The following is a 23,318-nucleotide window of genomic DNA, read 5'->3' as shown; positions in this document are numbered from 1 at the left end:
GGAAGTGAACCAGAACTAAAAAAACATTTCTGCCAAAGGAGTCAGAGTCAAAGTGGTTATAATCAAGACTGTGTACAAAGTGTAATGGAACTATATCTGGTGTACGAAATTTTATAAAATTTTGGGGGGCACTTTTAAAAAAATAGTAATTAGGGCATAAAGTTGCTGTTTTTTTAGTGTGAAATGTGCCCATATTAAAATGCATACACTTATCACCACCTTGTGCCAGCATGAGTAAATCAAAAGCATACTATTGCTGTTCCAAAGAGAAGTGTGCCACCATCTGTATATGTGTACAGAATACAGAATACCATCTATGTGTGTGTATAGAATACCATCTGTATATGTGTACAGAACACAGAATACCATGTATGTGTGTGTATAGAATACCATCTGTGCGTGTGTATAGAATACCATCTGTATATGTGTACAGAATACAGAATACCATCTGTGCGTGTGTATAGAATACCATCTGTATATGTGTACAGAATACAGAATACCATCTGTGTGTGTGAGAGAGAAAGCAGGAGACAGTTCTAACTATTTAAGCGTTTATTTAGCTCTTTATAGCCTTCCTATATAATGCACAGTTGAAATGTTTAACGTTTGATTTCTAGAGGAGGGGGAGATGAAATGGCTTGTCCATTCCTCTGTCTCTGACTTCATCACCTTGTTACTATTCGTCAACGTAAATGGTAATATAATTTCGTCGAAGTTTGCATTTTCGAAGGTGCTTTTTTTATCGATCGTCTCGTTTGCGTCGTGGAAAAAAAATCGTAGACGAACATTTTTCGTCACCGTTTTCGTCGAAATGAACACTGTCTAAAGGGCAGTTTTTGCCCCTCGATCACGGTTTTTAGGGGCATTCTGAGATTTCTTGGGACATTGTTGCCCGTTGCCCCCATTCATTTCCGACACTGTCCATATCTGTTCTTGAAACTGGGAAACACTGAGTGAAGAGTGAGGGGGAAAGGGAACAGGCCTCTCTCATTGCAGAAAAGCATGAGTACAAATAAAACCCCACACAGAATAATTAATGAAGTGAGGGTTTTTTTTAATCATTTTTATTCGCCCTTCAGGGATGAAACGTTACAGACTGGCTGTGGTGTGTCTAGGGCTGCTGTGTGTTCTCCTGCTGGCTGTCATTGCAGTGCTGTGTGTCTGGTACATTAAACTGGTCAAAGAGAGAAGCCAGTTCGTGATCAGTGAAAAGAACCTAACGGATGAGGAGGAACAATTAAAGGCTAGCTACTACAACCTGACTGACGAGAGAGACCGGTTACAAACCAATAACAACAAACTTACCAAGCAGCTGTCTGAGTGTGGTGAGTGAGTTCATCTGACTCAATGAATATTATTAGTTAATGTGTGCATGAGTCTGTGTGTGTGTGGTTGGGGGTTTTAATGTTTGATCCACTTGATCTAAAACCTCGCACGCTTTTGACTTATCACTGCATTTGATCTAGTCCTTGTTAAATATGTTCTTGTCCATGAACGAAACATCATATTTCTATATTGTTGTTTACTGCAAAATAGATTAGCATGCGTTGGGTTCGCGCAGAAAGATTAAAAAAATAAAATAAAAAATCAACAAAATAATATGACTCTGTGAAACAAGGCAGACACTTGTTCCACTGTGAGTAATGTATTTTTGCAGAGAAAAATGTCATATTTCCATGAAGAAGAGTGTCAGTTGGGCAGTGTGATGTAAAAATGTAGAACGTGTCATGAAAGTAAAATGGAAACATATCTGTAAACATTCTATTGTTATATAGTCCTTCCACCCCATATCTGATTTCATAAGGGCCGGGCCTTGTGTCTCTATTAACTTACATAAATCCTTACTCCCTACTAATGTTATGAGGGCTTAATATTAACCCCTAGCTAAGTTACTAGGACTAAACAGGCAGTGTGTACTTTAATGCATAAAACTTCTTTTCATGTGACAGTTGAGAAGTCTAATAAGATTCCTCCTATTGAATATGCATCATGAACAACAATGGATATAATGAAGCAAGTATAATTGACTTGGAAGTTAAAAATCGAAAGAAAGAATAATAGAGGGTACAAACAAAAACTCATGAATAAATAAAACAGTTGTTTAAGTGCAGTATATAGACTGAATACCAAAAGCAGATAAGTAAATACCAAAAGCAGATCATTAAACCCTGAAATCCGTTACCTCACTAATTACTATGTTGTGGGCACCACTAAAACGGACAAGCCGGAACCTTTAGAGAAATGAAAAAAACGTTGTAGGGCCTGTTTCAAGGCTCAGACTAAACAGCTATGGCAGGAAAATTGTGACATTACCTTGTTGATACAGTGCCCTCCGATACATCGTCACCCGTGACAACCGTCAACTGATTTTTGACTGTCATTGTCAAAATTATTTTTATTCACATGGGCACAGCTTTTACGACATCTGCTGCTTTGGTACATGTTTATATGACTATGTTTCGCTCACTGTTTTAAATAAACCACACCCCCCCACTGGTACACAGTACTTACAGACATTGATAACACAGTAGCATTATGAGTTAGAGAGAGAGCATAGAGGGAGCTAGCATCAGCAAACCGAGCTTCATGAAACAGAGAAGAGTGTTCATACAGCGCTCGTTTCAACGACTTCAGATGTTGCACCAAACTTTCAGTAAGCTCTCTACTGGCATCTACGTGGTTAATACAGGTAATCTACTGTGATATATAGGAGCACTGTGACAGACTGGTCTTAATACAGGTAATCTACTGTGATATATAGGAGCACTGTGACAGACTGGTCTGAATGCAGGTAATCTACTGTGATATATAGGAGCACTGTGACAGACTGGTCTGAATACAGGTAATCTACTGTGATATATAGGAGCACTGTAACAGACTGGTCTTAACACAGGTAATCTACTGTGATATATAGGAGCACTGTAACAGACTGGTCTTAATACAGGTTATCTACTGTGATATATAGGAGCACTGTAACAGACTGGTCTGAATACAGGTAATCTACTGTGATATATAGGAGCACTGTAACAGACTGGTCTTGATACAGATAATCTACTGTGATATATAGGAGCACTGTAACAGACTGGTCTTAATATAGGTTATCTACTGTGATATATAGGAGCACTGTAACAGACTGGTCTTAACACAGGTAATCTACTGTGATATATAGGAGCACTGTAACAGACTGGTCTTAATACAGGTTATCTACTGTGATATATAGGACCACTGTGACAGACTGGTCTTAATACAGGTAATCAGCTGTTGGGGCTCCTGGACCATCAGAGAGAACACAGGGGTTTTTTTGTTTGAGCAAAAAAAGCATCTGGTCAGGAATCTGATCATCCAGGACTGAATGTGAGTAAACCTGTTACTGCTATAGAGTAAACAGACCAGTGTTACTGTCTTTCCACTATACCTTACACACAGCAAGAACCTAAAAATGAGGGGGCACCTGGATTTGAACCTGGGACCTCTTGATCTGCAGTCAAATGCTCTACCACTGAGCTATACCCCCACACACTGGCAGTGAATGTCACCTGACTATAGGTAATTCCCCAACCTCATTACGCATTATTAAAAGGGATAATGCCGATATGACCAGGGGTTGATTCAGGTGTAATAATACTTAACTAGAGTAGAGTGTGTTGTGCTCCAGGTGCCCAAGACTGGATAAGGGAAACCCAGTTATTGTCATAGAGCAAAGAAACCAGTGTCACTCTGTCATTCAGTTTGATGTTACACAGTATGAAGCTGAAAAAAAAAACAGAGGGGGAAACTAGAGTTGAACTAGGGACCTTTTATCCCCTAGTCACATGCTCTGCCATTAAGCTATATTACCTCCTGGTCCTAGAATGATCAGCTCAGACTATCAACAGGATCTATTAGTTCACAGAGACTCTGGAGAAGTTAGGCCAAGAAACAAGGGTTTCTGGAGGGGAAGAGCAGACAAGTGACATTGTTAGAGATGAATGATTTAATATGCAGGAGATGTATGAGTGTACAAGTAGTATTGTCTGTACATACATACATACATACATACATACATACACATGTGTATGGGTGTGGGAGTTATTTTTGTGAGTTTTTATTTGTAGCAGTTGAAAAGCCTGCCTCATTGATTACTTGTATAAAAGTGAAACAGAAGAAGTGTGAAATTTCATGTCTCTGTGTTGCCATAGATACTGGATGTCTGGAGAACCCAATGATGCAGATGGAGGAGAAGACTGCGGGGAAATGTTATCATATTTATCTGATCCTTTGGAAAACTGGAATGATTTGACATGAAATGTAGTATGATTTATATTTGCAAAATGTGTCAGTAAAAAAATAAACCTCAGATGCAAACATTTACAATACAAAACATTTGATCCTCTTGATTCAAACCTCACATACAATACATACAGTATAAAAAAAAAAAAAAAAAAAGTTCTTGTGAATTAATGAGAACTCATGGTTGTTCTTTATATCTTAAATTATTTTGGAAAGGTCTCTATGTCTCTATGCATTAGTGTGTTAAATAAATGCCTCAGGTGCAAAAAAAAAAAAAGATTGTTATTCTATTTTAAACTCAATTGTTCTTCTGCTATTTTTTGTTTTAAATAATTAAATGGAACTACATTTTCTCACATTTGCTCCTGCTGCTGAATGAAGGAAGAATTTTAATTGTGTAATGCGCTCACAGACACACACACACGTAGACACATAAGTCATTCCAAGGGAATTTACAAAAACAGAAATCTGTCTTTATTATATTACATGTGGGTATGCCTTTATTGAATCAACACCAAGAAAAGAGACATCTGATAGTAATACATACATACATGTACGTACACACACATACACACACACATCTGTATGTGTGTGTGTGTGTGTGTGTGTGTGTGTGTGTGTGTATACACACATACACACACACACACACACACACACACACACACACACACATATATATATATATATATATATATATATATATATATATATATATATATATATAATACTAAAAATTAATTCAGCTTCACGAACTAACGTCAAGGTTAACCTCGTCTTGTAAAAAGATGAATAAGCTAACAAATGAGAGTTGAAATGAAAACAATTACACAGTGACACAGGACAGTTTCCCTAAGCAAAAAACGATGCCCCAGGAAAGACTTGAGGAGAATCTGCCTCCCTCTAGCGGCCAGCTAAGGTATTTGTGAAGCAATTTCCATGACTTTTCCAAAGAAAGGGCCAGATATATAGAAAAAACTAAATCTGATTGGATACACCTGTATGTGTGTGTGTGTGTGTGTGTGTGTATATATATATATATATATATATAAATTAAAGAATCTAAATTAAAATGTAAATTCATGGCATCTTAGGGCTTCCATACCACAGAGTGGCCAGCCGTCACTTCTTTTGACTTGCACCGTTACCTCACTGAATCACCAGGTAGGCTAAGCTAGTCAATACTGTCATCTAGATCGCCAACGTTAGCTAACGTCGTGATCAAAATGCTCTAGTCTATAGCCCACTATTAGGCAACATATTATTAGCACTACTATTACCATTACCCTACATGGTCTGTATCAATCTGAATCAAAGACATATGAACTTGTCATCTTGCTATCTTGTCATCTAAGATCAAAATGCTGAGGTGTAGCTGCATGGTTGCATATTATTAGCACTGATATTACCATTAACACTAATATCACCGGCAAGGGTGTTAAAAAACACTTGGGACATTTTTGAAAACATGGTCTACTCCGTAGGATTATTATGTAAAACAGACGCTGACAGCTTCAAAAAAGAAGGCTCATGTGAACACAGCCTATGTCTGCATTAAAACATTCTTGTTTATTCGTGGTTTCATTTGGAGCTGTTTTAAACTTGCATGCGAAAAAGGGGGGAATCACAACCAAGTTAAATTTAACAACACAGTATTTATGCAGCATCTTCCTTGTGACATCCAAACCACTGTCAGACTTTGGATCCAGCACGGTTTCTTTTCGGAACCAATTCGACCGCCTCCATCTTCTATTACTGTTTCCGAACTCAACACGTGCAAACTTGCTTTGGCGCTTCACTTCTTTCACTCTGTAAACTCTCTTACCCGTTCCGTTTCTGTTTAGCGAATTCTGAAGTGTAGTGTGGTAGGGGAAGACTCATTAATATTCATAAAAGAAGCGCCACCTCATTGGCTGATGCAACGTACCCGCTCTGACATGTCGCATGCGTGCATGAAACCTCTCAAAACCATGGCAACCCTAAACTTGTGTCATTATCACTCTTGAGGAGATTTTACATCAGACATCCAGGAAGGTATTCCAGGAAGCGGGATTAGTGAAAACTATGAGTGTGTATGGAGCAGTGATTGCAGTACCAGCCAGAAACTATAGGGGGCGTCCCCCCTACTCACATATGCCGGGAAACATGTATCATGGGCCAGTGCTAAAAACCCACACAGGCACCTTCAGAATAACTCCTGTATTCATTTAAAAGGGGTTCCACTATGGGGGACCCGATTTTTGGCCCTACACCACAAGAGGTCCTCATGACATGACTGTAGAAACAGAAAACACACACACACACACACACACTCTGTGGTTAATGTTTTTCACACCTCTTAAAGAGTCAGTTTCATGCAACACAAAAAACAGAAGTGCAGATGCACAGAGTGAACCCTGACATACAGAGACTACAGCATGTGAGGTCTCCCACAGACCATTCAGCAGAATGTCAAATACACGTCCATAATTTCAGCCACTTACCCTTGTTTTTATTTATTTATTTTATTATTCACAACAAACCACCAGACAGATAAGAAATCATCAGAATGTAATGTCAATAGTCAGTGTCTGCTTCCCTTTGTTTATTCGTATTATTGTTCACACCATACAGTTCAGTTGCCTGGAGCAGACACAAGATTTTCCTCTCAGAGAGCTGTTCAGCCTAATGAAAATCATCATGATAAATACACACAGTGACATATGAGTTACGCTCATTCTGTTGAATGTCTGCAGTGGCTCTGAATGGATTTTTTTTCTACTCTTTGATGACTACAGGAATGAGCTGGTGAGTATGACCCATTCCAGTCCATTTCACCTACACTGTCAGAATGACTGTCAGATAGTTAAGGGCCTTGAGTTGCTTTTTAATGTATTGGTTCTTAAGATTATTGTATGCATGTTAAGCATCTTTGAGTACCCTGAAAAGCGCTCTATAAATAAAATGTATTATTATTATAATTGTTATTATTAATAAACACTGACTTATGTTGGAATGCTAAATGTATGTTACTAAAATACACACACTACAGTTTATTTAATGTTACAGCTATTCTTTATATAGTGAGTTCATGTTACAGCCATGACCTATGCAGTCAGTTTAAGTGAGTCCAACTCTGAAGAGGGACAGATAAAAGTAAAGGTGGAGAACAGAGACAGTCTGAACTTTCCATCTGTGTTCACATGTTTAACACTTTGAGGGCCTCTCACTCTAGACGACCCTCAGTGATTTCCTGTGGTCGCAGCTTCCTGTTTCTGAGCTGGTGTAATTAAAACAGTACAAAATACACAGGAAACTGTACAAGAGTTTTTGTCTCACACATATTGCCGATAAACAGAGAGCATTGTTTAGTTGTTGTTATAGAAGTGCCAGAGTGAAGATATAGGTGCACATAAAGTTTTCTTTTTTTTTGTTTGTTTTTGTTTTTTATGCCCCTCAACTAAACCCCAGAAAAAGTATCATTTGAACTCAACATGAATTCAAAGATTAACACTCACATGGCGTCGTCATGGCAAGTTGGTTCCTTTGATTCATGAGCATACTAGTATCAGAGCGTTGTTGCAGCATAAATCATCTGGAATAGATTGGTGTTTGCGCTTGGTACAGAGAGCGGTCGCGCTGTTTCCTGTTCTGGCTGGCCATCAGTGCTGAGCCTGTCTGCCTGTGGCATGGGAGAGTATCACCACTGAAAAGCAAGACTGCTGCATTGTGAAACAACGTGCAAGTGTATGGCCTAAATTTAAGGCCCAGTTATGAGAAAGAAACTATTGTCAAATAGTCTTACCAGCTAGTCTTACCCTTATTATTAATAGTAGTTGTAGCAACAGTAGCATTAACTATATTAGTAGTAGTTACAGTAATAATAACTATCAGAAAAACCAGGAAAACAAGTGTTTGCTTGACTATAATGTGGATAATCTGTGATATTTCTCAATAAGTTGTATATGGTTAAGTGGTTGTATAAGGTTATAAAACATCAAGAGAGATGCATTTGTCTACGCGTGCGTACGTTTCTTTCTATGCGCTGTGCGTTCTGAAGCATTCTCTTAACTTTTTTTTTTTTTTTTAAACTCAAACATACCACAAACAATGAACTCTTATTAATGCGGCGACCAGTGTTTGCCCTCCCTCCCTCTCTCTCAGAGCTGTGGTTGATTGATGTCACTGGGTCTGGTGGACTGACGAGCGTAAACATGTCAGCGAGGTGTGAATCGCTGGTTTGCATTTGTAGTGATGCACAGACATCTGAAACACTGAGACCTGGAGGAAACTCTGCTGGCTGGACGGTCATTGAGGCCAGAACAAGCAAGAGAGGCCACCTCTGGGTACATGTGATTGTATGAAGTCTCTCCCTGTCTCGATAACACTGTACTAATGTCAGAGTTCCTGCTTTTGTACTCTTATTTGTACTTTTCTCTTCTTTTTCTGTCTGTTTTTTTGCACTGATATGATCTAGTTTTGATGGTGCTCTGACTGAAGCATCAGATTGTCAACAAGATATTGACAACCCAGGACATCACTGTGGACTGACTAGACTGAGAGGGTGTTGAGGTGTGAATGTGAAGATGCAGGTGGAATTTCCCTCATGCTGACTCGTGCTGGGGCCCAGACTGACTGTAAAAACAATGTCTAACTTTTACTGTGTTCCAGTTCAGTTATGTTTAAGTGCATAGAATGCAGTTTACTTTATGAGTTACTTGAGATTCCCACAGTCAGTGTGGGGGGAAGAGGAGTTAAATAAATGATTCATGCGTCTTTCTTACTCTTGTCATTTTTCCAGTAGCACACAGAACTACACTGAAAACCGTGAAACCCCAGACACGCCAATTCAATTCAATTCAGTTCAGTTCTGTTGAATTCAATTCAACTGAACTGAACTCACTTCAGTTCAACAGTTCATTTCAGCTCATAACTCATTCCTGTGACATCTGAAAACTATTGCCCACGTGAGCTCCAATACATGCAGTCACAAACAAGTCCAGTGAAAGGCTGATAGTAGCTCAAACATGTATGATGTACAGCTATGACATTCAGGTCTATTTTTTTGTTGAACAAATGAGATGATATGATTGACATACAGATCATCAGCTCTCTCTCTCTCTTCGCTCAACACTGTGTGACCCATTACGGTCAGTACCCATTACGGTCAGTCTCCAGTGGTATCAGTGACCTCACAGAACTCCATTCACCTCTGTCCAGTGTTGCTGATACTACACTGATGTGTGTGTGTGTCTGACAGGGTTTCACTGGGCTGAGTCTGTTCTCAGGGTGAGTTTCACAGTTTCAGGGTTGTGGTAAACCAAACACAAGCCGTATTGTGCTTGTGGTAGGTTGCTGCAAAAAGTGCTACACATGCATTGACTTTCTTGCTGTGAATACATGTTATCTATATAGAGCAAAGATCCAAGCAGTCACCCTACTGAAGGTAATTTTTTCCAGCGTGACCGCACAGTGGTTAAATTGCTGCCAGAATAAGACCGGCACACAGATGAGTCAGGGCAAAGATGCAGACTAATCTCATCAATGCACACTGATCACATTAATGAATCGATGAAAACTCATCTTAACAGTAGCAGTAAGACTAAATCAAGTTTAGGCGTATTAATGCAGGGATAAAATAAAGGGAGTGTTGTGTGTTGCAGAATTTTGTTTATCAGTCATTGCCAACTCTATTTCAGTGCCCACATTGACTTCATTCTAAAGAAAAAGGAAGTATGAAAGAGAGGAGGAGAGATGATGTGTACAATAAAGGACTCTGTCTCTTAAAGTGACATCCCTCTCTGACAAGCGCCAGTTACCATTAGTGTGATAGGAGAAACACACTCTTCACCATCACAGATGCAATATTTGACATAGGTCAGCGATCACAACATGCCTGTTACCCATCGTGGAGACGTATGTGGGGATATTTATGCCAATGCGGATTTTCACCGGGCTAAGGGGAAATCCACAGTACAGAAGACGAACCCAGCATCTGAAAGATCAGGTAAGATAGCAGACGTGTGTATGAGTACACACAACCAACTGAGTTTCTTAAGTGAGAACTTTTCATTCATTTCCGTAGGGTGTAACTAAGCGGTGATGACAATTGCTTGACACCTGACCATAATCATGGAGAGAAAAGTAAATATTTAGCCAGTTTTTGCTCAAAACATGAATGGATTTTTTTCTTTTTAAAGAATCGTATGGTAATAATGCTATAGTGATGAAGTAGCTAGCCTTGAAACTAGACTGTGGTCCAGCAACTATAAAAATATGTGTACATCCATGAAAATTTTCAGTCAGAAAAATGGCACATTGCATCCCCATGGCTAAGATGTTATTCTTTAATATGGAGTAGATGGCTGCCTTACAGTCTCTCCTTATCACATGTATTGACTGCTTTACCTGAGTGTTGCGCTCCCTCTGGTGTATGAAACCGGAAAATACAACACTCACAAACAATCCAGTGTAATACCTTTTTTTTGCCCACTCCACACAGAAGATTCTGGATTCAAACCCCATACTTGACAGCACCATATACAATACCAGACTATGTCACTCTAGGAATTTCATCGGGAGAAACAGTTATCAGTATTGATTAGTTTAGTACACAAAATACCCAAGACAGGTCTTTTTCCCTCAATGAGATAAAACAATGAGTGATGTGCTTCAGTATATCAATGTTATGTCTGGATATATCTGTTATATGCAATTGTATATTGGACATTCACAAGATAAGATTAAATGTTAAAATAAAATTGGTGGTAAGGGACAACAGGGACAACAACCTCTCTTGATAGCCACCGCAAGTCCTACAACCTCAACAAGAGTTTAAAACCCACAATGCCCAACCACAAATTTCAAAGAGGCGTGCACTAGGGGGAAAAAAACAGAGAAGCAAAACTGAAAAAGACCCCGCCAACTCAGCTGCGATGGCCAAGGTCACAGAGCCAAGGAGTAGGGAGGAGGGGAAAGTGTGAAGGAGGGAGGAGGGGAGGAAGAACACCCCCACAACACCCAGGAGAGGCTCGTGGGAGACCTGGACACACGGCCGGCGGGGTGCAGAGAGTGTCTCACAGCTGGCATACCGAAGTCAGCTACCATGTCCCCATGATGAACCGACGTCTACAGACCCAGGGTTCCGGTCTGGGCCGAGGACCTGACTGATTGGCTTGACCATCCATGAGGAGTCACCCAGACCACTGACTAGCAATGGTATGAGTGCAAGCGAAAGCTTCACAAGCCCTGCTGGACTGTGGGAGAACTGTACCCTTGGCCAGACCATCCAACATACCCTCTATACAAAAGCCCATAGGAGACCCTGCTTATCTCATGTGTCTACTGGAACGTGTGCCATGTTCCAGCCACTGCGGTGAAAATTACAGGTCCCAATGGAGAGCGGCTGGTCACCAAAGACGTTGTGACGGACCTCTCAGTCGTGTTGCTTCTGGGAAGGGACTGGCCAGAGTTTGAAGAACAGCCCTCTGCCCCCAAGAGCAATTCCCAGAAATACAGAAAAGCGCATTTGTGATAGGTTCCACTGGCTGAGACTGACAGCAGATGTCAAGAAATCTTTTGTCAGCACAATACTTGGGTTACCAGATTGAAAGCAGGCTACCGCAGCCACAGGAGAACAATTCCTAAAACAATTAGGAGTTGCCACCGATCAGCAACATGGTCACTGGGAAAGTGATGACGTGCAGTGTGTTCCTTTTCTCGTTCCTGTTGAGTTGCTTGTGAAAGTACGTGTGAGTTCTCCATGCATATAAATATTTCAGCGTGTGTAGGGTCACTTTTCTCTCCTCTTCCACAGTCAGGCATCAGACACAACAGGCATATATTTCCTGTTGAAACTGAGAAATACTTTAAGCAGAAGAGTGAGTGGAAAAGCAAACACACATTCATTGCAGATATGTTTTTTAAGAACAGATCACATTTTTTTTACCACGTATATCATTGAAATATGCTAAGGAGGAAATTCACTTGACCCAGAAATTCTGTAATCAGCAGGACCAACACAAAGAGTCAAAGCCTAGGCATAAACATACACAAGCATGAGTAAAAATACAAACCCCCAGACAATAATTAATGAAATGGCGTTACTAATAAATTCTATTCACCCTTCAGGAATTAAGTGTTACAGACTGGCCGTGGTGTGTCTGGGGCTGCTCTGTATTCTCCTGCTGGCTGTCATCATAGTGCTGTGTGTCTGGTACATCAAACTGATCAAAGAGAGAGACCTGTTAGTGATCAGTAAAAAGAATGTAACCAGTGAGAGAGACCAGTTACAGACCCGTTACAACAACCTGACTGAAGAGAGAGACCAGTTACAGACCCGTTACGACAACCTGACTGAAGAGAGAGACCAGCTACAGACCAGTAACAGCATCCTAAAAAATCATCTGTCTGAACGTGGTGAGTAACATGGCAGGTGTGTGTGTAAGCATACTTAAAGGAATAATTTAGTGAGTGTTAAAAGTATAGAAGAGCAAATAACAATGTTTATCATAACAAATACATTCCAGCAATACAGAATGGAATACTACTGGAATTGTTTCTTGTTGAATAAGACAGATTTCCCGACAGACATCAAGTGATATAAACACGCACACACGCACCCAAACACAGAGACCTCTAAACTATACACGGAAAAACTTTCAAAAAAAGTCAAAATGGACGGTAAAGTATTCTCACGGTATAGCAGGATGATACACCATAAAAAAAAAAATGGAACAATAACACTACAAAGTCCTGCAGTGCTTTAACCGGGTCACAGCTGAGATAACCAACTTGAACCATGACCAACATACACGGATCACCAACTTGGACAAAAACCTGGATAATATCTGATAATGCTGTGTTGGTCCATTTAGTTCATTAAGCATTATCATGTAAATATGCCAGATGGACAGTGAAAGGTGGAAAGAACTCATGTGACATAAATGAATTATACAGCTTTGTGTCTTCACCATATCGATGGAGGTTTATCGGATGTTTGCATATAATATCACCAAGAGGCAACATATACAATAGGAAAAACAGGGTCCCAAGCACCAAGCCTTAAGGCATACCCTACTTTACTTAAGTATGCTCGGATGACTTATCATTTATAACTACAACCTGCTAGTGAGGCGTTCAAGCCTGTTTAATAGGATATCATGGTCTCAAAAGCTGTGCTTAAATCTGAGACCAAAAGCAAAAAATATGCCGCCACAATATGAGGCAAGGATTGAATTGTTCAATACTCTGGTCTGAGGCCTCACTGAAAAACTGTATCAATGTTATTCTGCTGCAGGGAATGAACATACTTGATTGGCCCAGCTTTCTCTAAGATTTTGGAAGCAAAGGGAAGATTCAGAATCTAGCTCTAGGCTGGACAGAACATTTGGCTCAAGATCTGTTATCTTATTAATTGGTTTAACAATAACCTCTTAAAGTGCCTGTCACACCCTGTCAAATTTTGTTCTTTTTTGTGATATTGGGCTCTAAATAAACTTTTTTTTTTGATCTCAGAATTAGTGAAACAATTGACAGCCCACATACCACAATGTAAAAAGTCCCTCCTCCAGTCACTGACCAACAGTGTTTTACGTATATCAGTGTGTGTGTGTATGCGTGTATGTGTATAGAATTGTGTTTCACTTTTCTTTCTGACCTTTAAAGCAGGAAAAGGCTGCCTGAATGGATGGCAGAAGTTTGGCTGTCACTGTTACTACATGTCTACTGAAGACAAGAACTGGGCTGACAGCAGACGGCACTGCAGAGAGTTTGGAGCAGACTTGGTGACCATAAAGAGCCAGGAGGAACAGGTGAGCAATAAATAAATAAATAAATAAATAAATAAAAAAGAGTGACAGAGTGAAGGGCTGGGAGGATGTAGTTATATCATAGTGAACACCTTTTCCTGTTGCTACGACAGGAAGCTCTTTCTAATTTGACGAGGTTGGATTCAATTCAAGCTTGGATCGGCTTCACTGACGAAGACGCAGAGGGAGTTTGGAAATGGGTGGATGGGAGAGCACCGACCACCGCGTAAGCAATCAGTTCAACTCCATCATCAGCCAAATATTCCACTCTCATGTTTTCATTCACAAACATTTACACGGATGATTAAATATCCAGAACCTTTTTTTAACATTTTTTAACACACATTAGTGGGCCACAAATTATTTTTTTATACACAGCAAAACTACACCCAAAGAGCAGGTTCACAGTTTTCATTTTCTTCACCGTAATCTTGTTTGTAAAGAATCTCTATAGATGTTGGTTTGGCAAATTCCACTTGCTTTCACTTTCACCTTCAATGTGCTAGAGTTAGCATCAGCTCGAAACATACAGTAGGTACTCATCCCAGGTGTTCAAAAGTGTGTTAGTTCATCTCTACATCAAAGTAAGTGATATTGGAGAGGTGGCAGTGATGTAGTAATGTTGAACAGACTTGTAAAGAGTGAGCCCTCACGATGCAATGATCAGAAATAGTTGCCAAAACAATGACAAGAATAACAGTTTCTAAGAAAAGTCTTGTTTAACACAGTCCAAGTTTTGTAGTGTGTTCAACCTAGATAGAGTTAAGTCAGTAGTCAAAGTCACAAGAAGAACTAACTATTCAACTCATACCAATGCAAGAGAGAAAAGGGCGGATTGGTTTACTCTCTGGTTAATCGCTGTCTTAAGCTCCTCTGGCTAAGAGAAAAGAATGGTCTCCAACTCTGGAATTGAGAAGTTGGGTCCATGGGTCCCAAGGGTCACGAAGACTGAAGTCGCAGAAAATCCCCTTTGTGGAGCAGTAACAGATTTCATTGGATGGTGTCTGATATCGGTGCGGGATCTGATACTTAAATGAAGCGGACCGTGAGGTTCTCTTCGGGCATAGTCGTTAGCCAAACAAACCTTCCGCAGCATGAAAAGATGAAGAGAGACAAGATACATCATCTTTTATCTCAGTTAACTGGGAGAGTTTTCAACAAACGTTAGGGCTGTCCACACATTAGGCTACTCATGGCTGATGGGGTGGGTCTCCCCCCTCCCCTTTTGTGATCATCCTTACACTCACAACAGAATGAACAGTTACTTTATTAAACTGCTCACAACATAGATAATGTATCGTAAGCTTCACCAGACGCATTCAGTGATGCCTGTTGTAAATCTGACTTTCATATAACACTTAACAAGCCATGGTGTCAAATTACCTCTCCCATGCCGTTGCAGTGGCTCCTACATTTGGAAAAAAGACACAAAGCAGAGAATGATAACATGGAACATATTTTCCATGCAATGAAATTAAAGTTCACTATTCGATATAAAACATAGTGTTTTGACACACTCCTGGATATATTATCTTAGCTCTTTGGACAGTGTGAAGAGTCGACTGCTTCGTTACTGTTCGTGCTTTCTGCGTTTGACCCAGTCTTGGTGCCAGCAGGTCAGCCATAACCCAGCAGGGCCGGGAACAGAATTCCATGTTTATCTACAGTCGTATGATTACAGTTGGCGGATTACGGTTCAACTTCTGACACTTGAATATTACCAGATGGGCCATAAGCTTGTTACACTGTGACCATGGAGATTTCTTCTCGATAGCCTTTGAAGATGGTCAGTTCCATCTTTGTCCTGGGCCAACATGTCAAGACTCAGTCCAGTGTAGGCACTGACCCTTTTTTCACTGATAGTTGTCAGGCAAATGCAAAGTTTCTCACAAATGGTGTGCGTCAGCATTCTGGGTGCATTCTGGCAATACCTTTGAATACCACAGTATGTTCAGGTTCATAGCTTTTGTAATCATACTGTGAGTTGATGTTGCGTTAGCGATCTACCATGGTTAATTCTTGGTTAACTCATGGTTAACTCTGTTAGCTAACCTACAAAAGGACTGATCTGATCATTTATCTCGTGAGTAGGCCAAGGAAAAAAAAAGATTAATGCAAAAATTGATGGTGAAATTTGATTTTTTTTTTCTGTTTTCTGATTTCTTACCTGCTTTACTAGACAGGTTGTTGTGAGACTTAAGTAGCATGCCACATTTCTTACTTTTGTGTAGAGGACAATTAGTAACACGTTGTTTCTGTGTAATTGTAGGTACTGGTATACTGGAGAACCGAATGACTATAATGGAAAAGAAGACTGTGGAGAAATGATAGGATCCTTACCAGATCCTTTGAAAAACTGGAATGATTCTCCATGTCATAAAGAGCAAAGATATCTATGTAAAATATGAAGCTCACACACGATGCATATATACCATTTGATCCAAAACTCACACAGCTTTAATCTCAGTGCATGCTATCCAGTTATTGCAAAATATGTTCTTTTTCATTCCTGAGAAACCATAGTTCTTATTGTTGTGTACTGAAAAACGCTCCACATGTACTGGGTCGATATAGAAGGATTTGTGTGAACTGGCACATTTCCTGAATGTTCAGAATGTTCTTCAGAGACAGTAGAGAATGTGATATAATTTTTATAACCTTTTATATAAATCACACCATATCCCTAAGTATCTCTGTGGTTGAGACATGGGGCTTACCATCAAATTGTAGCTATGCACAAGCAGGAAAAATTTAAATAAATAAAATAAAAACAAAAGAAAATGAAATTCATGAAAATACTGGTGCAATGACCCCCCCCCCCCCCCCCCCCCATCCAACCATTGAGCACTCAGACTCACTGGTGTGATCAGTTGTGCAATATTGTGCACCTTTTTCTATTGTGCACCTGTATCTAACCTGGTTTTCAGTTTGTATGAGCATCTCTGCTTTCGCTTAGTTTCCTCTGTGTAGTCTCACCCCTAGCCAAAGTGTGTTGTGTAGCGATTGCCTGCTGGTTTGTGATATTTCTGAGTTATTTTTCCAAATCCTGTGTCCAGTCTGTCTTGTCGTGTTACCTGTGACTCCCCAGCTGTGTCTCCTGTGCCTGTTCTGTCCTGCTCCTGGTTCATGATATTCCCTGGTCAGTTCTAAATCAGGTCAACTTTGAGTTGAATGCACACGCATCCAGCTTCTCAGCCTGTTCCTGACAACTGGACTCTCTCTCTCTCTCTCTCTCTCTCTCACATGCACACACAGGGTGAACAAAGCCAAGGGGAAAAGAAATAACACCTGTCTCTATTACATCTACATAATCTGTGGTTGTGGCCAGGTTAAAATAACATGGAATAAAATAAAATAATCAGCCAAGATTTTTCACATCATTCATATCACTTTAGACAAAGACTCAAGAATTAAAGTGAGAAAAGAATGGGGTGAAACTTAACTGTGAAATTATGATTCTTTCGATACACAGCCTTAATCTCAAGTGTCTTTATGGATGTCCCCAAGCAATTCAGACTCCCGTTAGGCTGAACGAAACTGAGCTGTTTTAATCAATGTGACCTGTAGAGATGGCAAGCAATCGCTCTTCTCAGCACAACATCTCTCAGAGTGAATAAAATTCAGGACCATGGACAGGGACAAGCTGTCAAAGGGAAGCCTTGGGACCCTGGACAGCTCTAACATCACAGAGACTGGTAATACCAAGCAGTCATATGGAGGTGCAGCTTTGTCTGAATAACCCTCTTCAAACCACACCTTAAAAATGAGACAGCTTCACAAAAGGGTAACAAGCAGTTGGAATGCTTGGATCCAGTGATATTGTTATATCAGTGCATGATCTGTGAAGTGGATCATGTATGGTGTGTGGAAGCTCTGCTAATAAGCTGTAAGCGACTGACATCTAGCAAGTTAACAGAGCATTCAGTTACATGGTACATCCCTTTAGTGAAGTTTTGGCTGAGAACGCTCAAGCACAAGCACAAAGCAGGCAGAGTCAGGGTTTGAGTTACGGGGGGGGGGGGGGGGGGGGGGGGGGGGGGGGTTGCCAAAAGAGGTAATGACAACAGTTTTTCTGGGGGGGATCTGGTAGTCGAAACATTTAGATATCCTATGCTATATACCCCCCACCCCCCAATTGTCACTGTATAATTCGCACTCTGGGCGGAGTTTTGATAGTATTCACAGGAGTATTGTGTTGTACTCAGTGGGGCAGCCGTAGTCTAAAGGGTAGAGAACCGGGCTTGTGACTGGAGGGTTGCTGGTTTGACTCCCAGGCCCAACATCCACGGCTGTGTGCCCTTGAGCAAGGCACTTAACCCCAATGCTCCCCGGGCGCTCACCAAGGAAGGCTGCCCACTGCTCCTGTGTCTGGTGTGTGTGTTCACTACTGGTGTAATGGATGGGTTAAATGCAGAGGACAAATTCACTGCTCACTTCACAGTGTGTGTGTGCAATCACTGAAACTTAACTTAACATGTAAAAATTTTAGGCAACGTACACAGAAGAGGATCTATACCACCTGTGTGACCAAGAAAATCAAGAGAGGCAGGAGTGAGCCAACATAAAGTGGTTGAGGAGACTGGATGCGTGTGCAGGTGACCAGATTTTAACACAGGACAGGCCAGGAGACAGAATCACGTGAACACAGAACAGGAGCAAGGTAAGAAACAAAGCAGGATAACGACAGGATTGAAAAATAACTACTTACTAACTAATGCCACTGAAATGCATCAAAGTAAGGCAAGGTTCAGTCAAGATTTCGCAAGGAAACGAGGAAAAGGCAGTGGTATTTGAACCAAAAGAAAACACGTGTGTGCAACGACCGATTAATTAACTGAATGAATCAAGGAAAACATGGAGATGACAAAACACGGTAACCGAACTCACTTTTTTTTTTTTATTGAGCAGTAGGAAAAGTAACAGCCTATGCCACTGTTAACTATCAAGAATTAAAGAAATATACACGTACATTCATGTAACACGAGACAACTACGAAACAAAGACATTTTAATTTCACTTTAAACCCGCCCCCCAATCTCACACGACGCTTAAAAGGTGGGTTTGATTAACTAAACTCCTCATTTAACCTATATAGGTTTACGCCTTTCGTTTGAATACAGTGGAAAACTCGGTATTCCCTCCATAAAATGTCAGCATACATGACTGAGAAGAATTTCGTTTAAATTTCACATGAGATTATAAAGGGTGACAATCGCGCACAAAGGAGGATAGCAACCACTATGCGCGTCACTCGCTGTGCGGAAATCGGAGTAGTAAGACTTGTGCAGAAGCCATTGCGCAAGACCGCCGCTCGCGGATGAGACTAGTTCTGAAAAAGACAAGAAAAGGTATACAGACAGGACTGAAACATAAAACAGGACCTGTGTCAGTAGCTCTTTACCCAAACTAAATCACAACGATCTAATCTGACAAGACTCAATACAAGGCAAATACGAAAGAACGGAACAAGACCAAAACCAAGGCTAAAGAAACAAGAGGGGGAAGTAACAACTAAATGGAAGTAGCCTATTTACAAAATACCATGAGACAAACCTAAAAACTCACCACAGTGCCAGTCAATTCTCGCCAGTCGACAATCAGCAAGAGGCAGGGTTTAAAGGGTTGAGCAGAAATTACAATAAGGTGCCAACTTCCTACTATACATTTTCATTGTGAAACCCAACGCAAAACGTGCTCCGCCTAGTGAGAGGACACGTCTGCTTTTATGCATACGATTAAAACATATATGGTGCTTATGCGTGACATTTTATCAGGTCAAAGTTAAAGTAACTGGATGCTTTAACTACACGTATGATTCGTGGTCGCTTTTGTCGAACTTAAGTAGACAACGCTAATGAATTAGTCATATGACAGTATCAGGTTCTTCTCGGGTGCCGCGATTGTATCTAAATACATGCGTCGTTCTTGTCGATGTCTACAGCGCTGAATTTGTAAAACCGCGATTATGAAAGTACACTAAAAGAACAACATATATCCCCTCTTACACTGTAGGGAAAAAAAAACACATTAGAAGTGTTTGCTCTGTGTCAGAGTAAAGTCAGACATACAGAGACTGCAGCGTTAGCTCAGTGTAATAGTGCGTGTTGAAGTATGGAGATATCTGTATGTGTTTATCATAATTTAAACAATATTGAGAGAGGTGGACTGGACCGTAAAGAGAGTCAGTGGAGATGATGGTGGATATGTGTGAGAGCGTAGACACTGTGAGACCAAGAGATCCCAAAACACAGGCCGATGACATCTCCACAATGGGGCATCTCCAACACTTGGACTCAGTACACAGGTATTTCTCAAACAGGAAGAGTGTATCAGCATGTTTAATGACCTTGCTGATACCAGCTTGTTTGCCTCCATACAAATTAGCAACAGTGGTCATGAGTCGAGGGGTACCAGGGTGTGAAGTCGGACGTGAAGTACCAGGAGCACTGAGAGAGGAACCTCGCACTTTAAAAGTAGACCCATCATACCCCTCGGGTTCAGCAAGAGAAAAGTAGGGTTCCTTCACAGGCTTGGGCTGGTTTGCTGTATGTATGGTTCACAAGTGCTCTGTCACAAACTGTTTGAATGACTGAATGCATGTGCAGTTGACCTGCATTACTGATACACAGGGAAGGCCAGGAAACAGAACGCAGAAAGGCAGAACGGGGGGGGGGGGGGTAGTTAACTCAGAGTAAGTAGTAAACCTGCTAATGGAAGAGCCCTATGGCTTCATTCTCCTTTCAAAACAAAGCCATAGGGCTCTTCTACTAGGAGGTTTGCAACTTGCTCTGATTAGAAGAAAGTGAACGCAGTAACTGAATAATTAACTGAATAATTAACCGGACGAACCCAAGCAAACAAGGCGGTAACTAAACAATGAAAATCCTACTCAAAATGTCTACCAGAGAGGGGAAGTGAGAATCTGGGGCATGACAGTTTGGTGAGTGTGTGCATGTGTGTGTGTGTGTGTGTGTGTGTGTGTTCAGGTTTTCAGGAAGTGACAGTGCTCTGATCAGATGCTCTGTGCTACTTTCTATGTATGTCAGGACGTTCCCTGGCAGAGATTAGAGACCACAGACATTTCAGAGATCAGATAGTACAGACTGCCTGCAGTGTGTCTGAGGTTTGCATAGAGAATAAAAGATGTATGTTTAAGTAATGAGTTTGCATCTTTACTCTGACTCATATTAAGGACAGTGGGTGCATGGACTGGTGTGACTGACAGAGATACAGTGGGGGAAATGGGTGGACAGTACAGCACTGATCACTGAACTTAACTCTGACTGTGATCCAGTTACTGACTCTCAGTCCTCTGTCATACATGAGAATAGACTGGTTTTATGTTCCAGGTGTCCAGATAATGACAGTTAAGGAGGACATTAGATGTAATAATAGTAATTCGATTACTGAATTTAACATTTTGCAGAGTTTGAACAATGGATAATGTCATAAGCATATGCTTTGGCATTCTGAGGAATGTTGTTACCCTAATATGGAAATCATAAATTAACCGTTTTTGTCAAATTAGGTGGTCCTTGTTATATTATTTAAGCATCTCTGAAGAACGTTACACAGGGGTTCTGGGTAATGTAGTCCTAAGAATCTACACTGATGTGTTTATATCAACATTTACATTTACATTCATTCACTTTGCACACGCTTTTATCCAGAACAACTTCCAAGGCAGTAATGTGTTTCTTGGTACCGTAGAACTTGACATGCAAAAACAGTAAAAAAATTTGTATGTTTGTTTCATCTGAAACATGAAGAACATGAAATTATAATACAAACACGCATGCTAAACAAACACATGTACACACATATTTACAGTGGGGCATGAATCTCAATGCTTTAAACAGCAGCTCCTGGAAAGACAGAGTGAATTCCAAAAAAATGGGCTGGACTTCCTGTGGTTAACATTTTTCTTACACGTTTAAGAGATGCAGCCCAAAAATAGAAATGAATAGAAAGCAGGAATGAGAAAGAAAGAGACAGAGAAAGACAGGATGAAAAGGGAATGGGTGACAGTGTCAAAGACACATGAAAAGAATCAATTTAGGGATCAGTCTTTATAACAGTGACAATTTCAGTTGGCCTTTCAGCTCACGCATATGCTCACATTTGACCTCATTCTCAGCTAGGTGCCTCTCACAGGTGTTTGTTTTAGTTTTGTGGTTTCCTCTCTGCCTGTGAATTAAAATCAGCTTAGAGGCAGTAAGACCCACAGAGAAACACAAGGAACCAACTCAATACAAAACAGAGTCGTAGCAATAGTTATAAATCGGCGTAATTGCATACAAGAGAAAAAAAAACATGTACGTTTGCTTTTGAGAATGAAAACAGCATAAAGAGAAAATAATAACATGAAATTATAGTACAGTGTGCGCGCATGTGCGCACGTACACGCATATATGCTAAACAAGTACATGTTCACACATACGAAACTCAGTACTTTGTGTTTTAAAGAGCAGCTTGTGGAAAAGAACTGACCTTTGAACACTAAGACCATATTCTGTCAGAGTGAGATGATGGGAGGCTGGACTTCCTGTGGTTACTGTTTTTCGCACCTCTTAAAGAGTCAGTCGCATGCAACACAAAGACAGAAGTGCAGACACACAGATTGAATAAGTCATACAGAGACTACAGCTTTAAGTCAGTATAATAATGTGTGTTAGAAAAAGGGGATGTCTGTGTGTATATACCATAATGCAAACAGCACTGAGAGAAGTGAACTGGACAGAGGAGAGAGAGTGGAGAAGATGGTGGAGATTTATGAGAGTGCAGATGCTGTGAGAACAACAGACACCAACACACAGAGAGACAACATCTCCACCACAGGAAACTCAGCAACTCAACACACAGGTACTTCTTACACAGGATGAGTGTGTGTTTCTATATACTCTGATACCAAATTTGATACCAAACCTCTAGCTGCCATATTCATTTTGTCTTCTGTTGAAAAACAGTAAAAAGAGAAACAATAAGAAACTATTTATTCTCTGCTAAATTCTCCACCATTCTCTGACAACTTTTGCTCTAACCAACATGTTGAAATTGCAGTAAGTAAATGAATTAATAAAACATTTCGGTGGTGAATGAAGACAGTCGTTTCTTTGTCCCGCTCATTTACCATTAGTAGTGCAGTAGGGGATATTTTACCAGACAAAGACTGAAATTTACACAAAACCATAAGGAAATTGGGAGTATTACATGAAAGAAGGTTACCTTAAAAGAATGAGGAAACCTTGTTTTATGTAAAAAATG

The 23,318-nt window shown here is 40.4% G+C and overlaps 1 non-coding gene across 1 annotated transcript; it reads right to left on the bottom strand.

Moving 5' to 3' along the window:
- Window positions 1-3,442: 3,442 nt before the first annotated feature.
- trnac-gca (transfer RNA cysteine (anticodon GCA)) lies at window positions 3,443-3,514 on the bottom strand. The gene has a single exon. It is a non-coding gene; the product is annotated as a tRNA-Cys (tRNA).
- Between the last annotated feature and the right edge of the window lie 19,804 nt (window positions 3,515-23,318).

The sequence above is a fragment of the Chanos chanos genome, chromosome 11, assembly GCF_902362185.1.
Source record: "Chanos chanos chromosome 11, fChaCha1.1, whole genome shotgun sequence".
NCBI lineage: Eukaryota > Metazoa > Chordata > Actinopteri > Gonorynchiformes > Chanidae > Chanos > Chanos chanos.
This window is presented reverse-complemented; position numbering and strand designations above follow the sequence as displayed.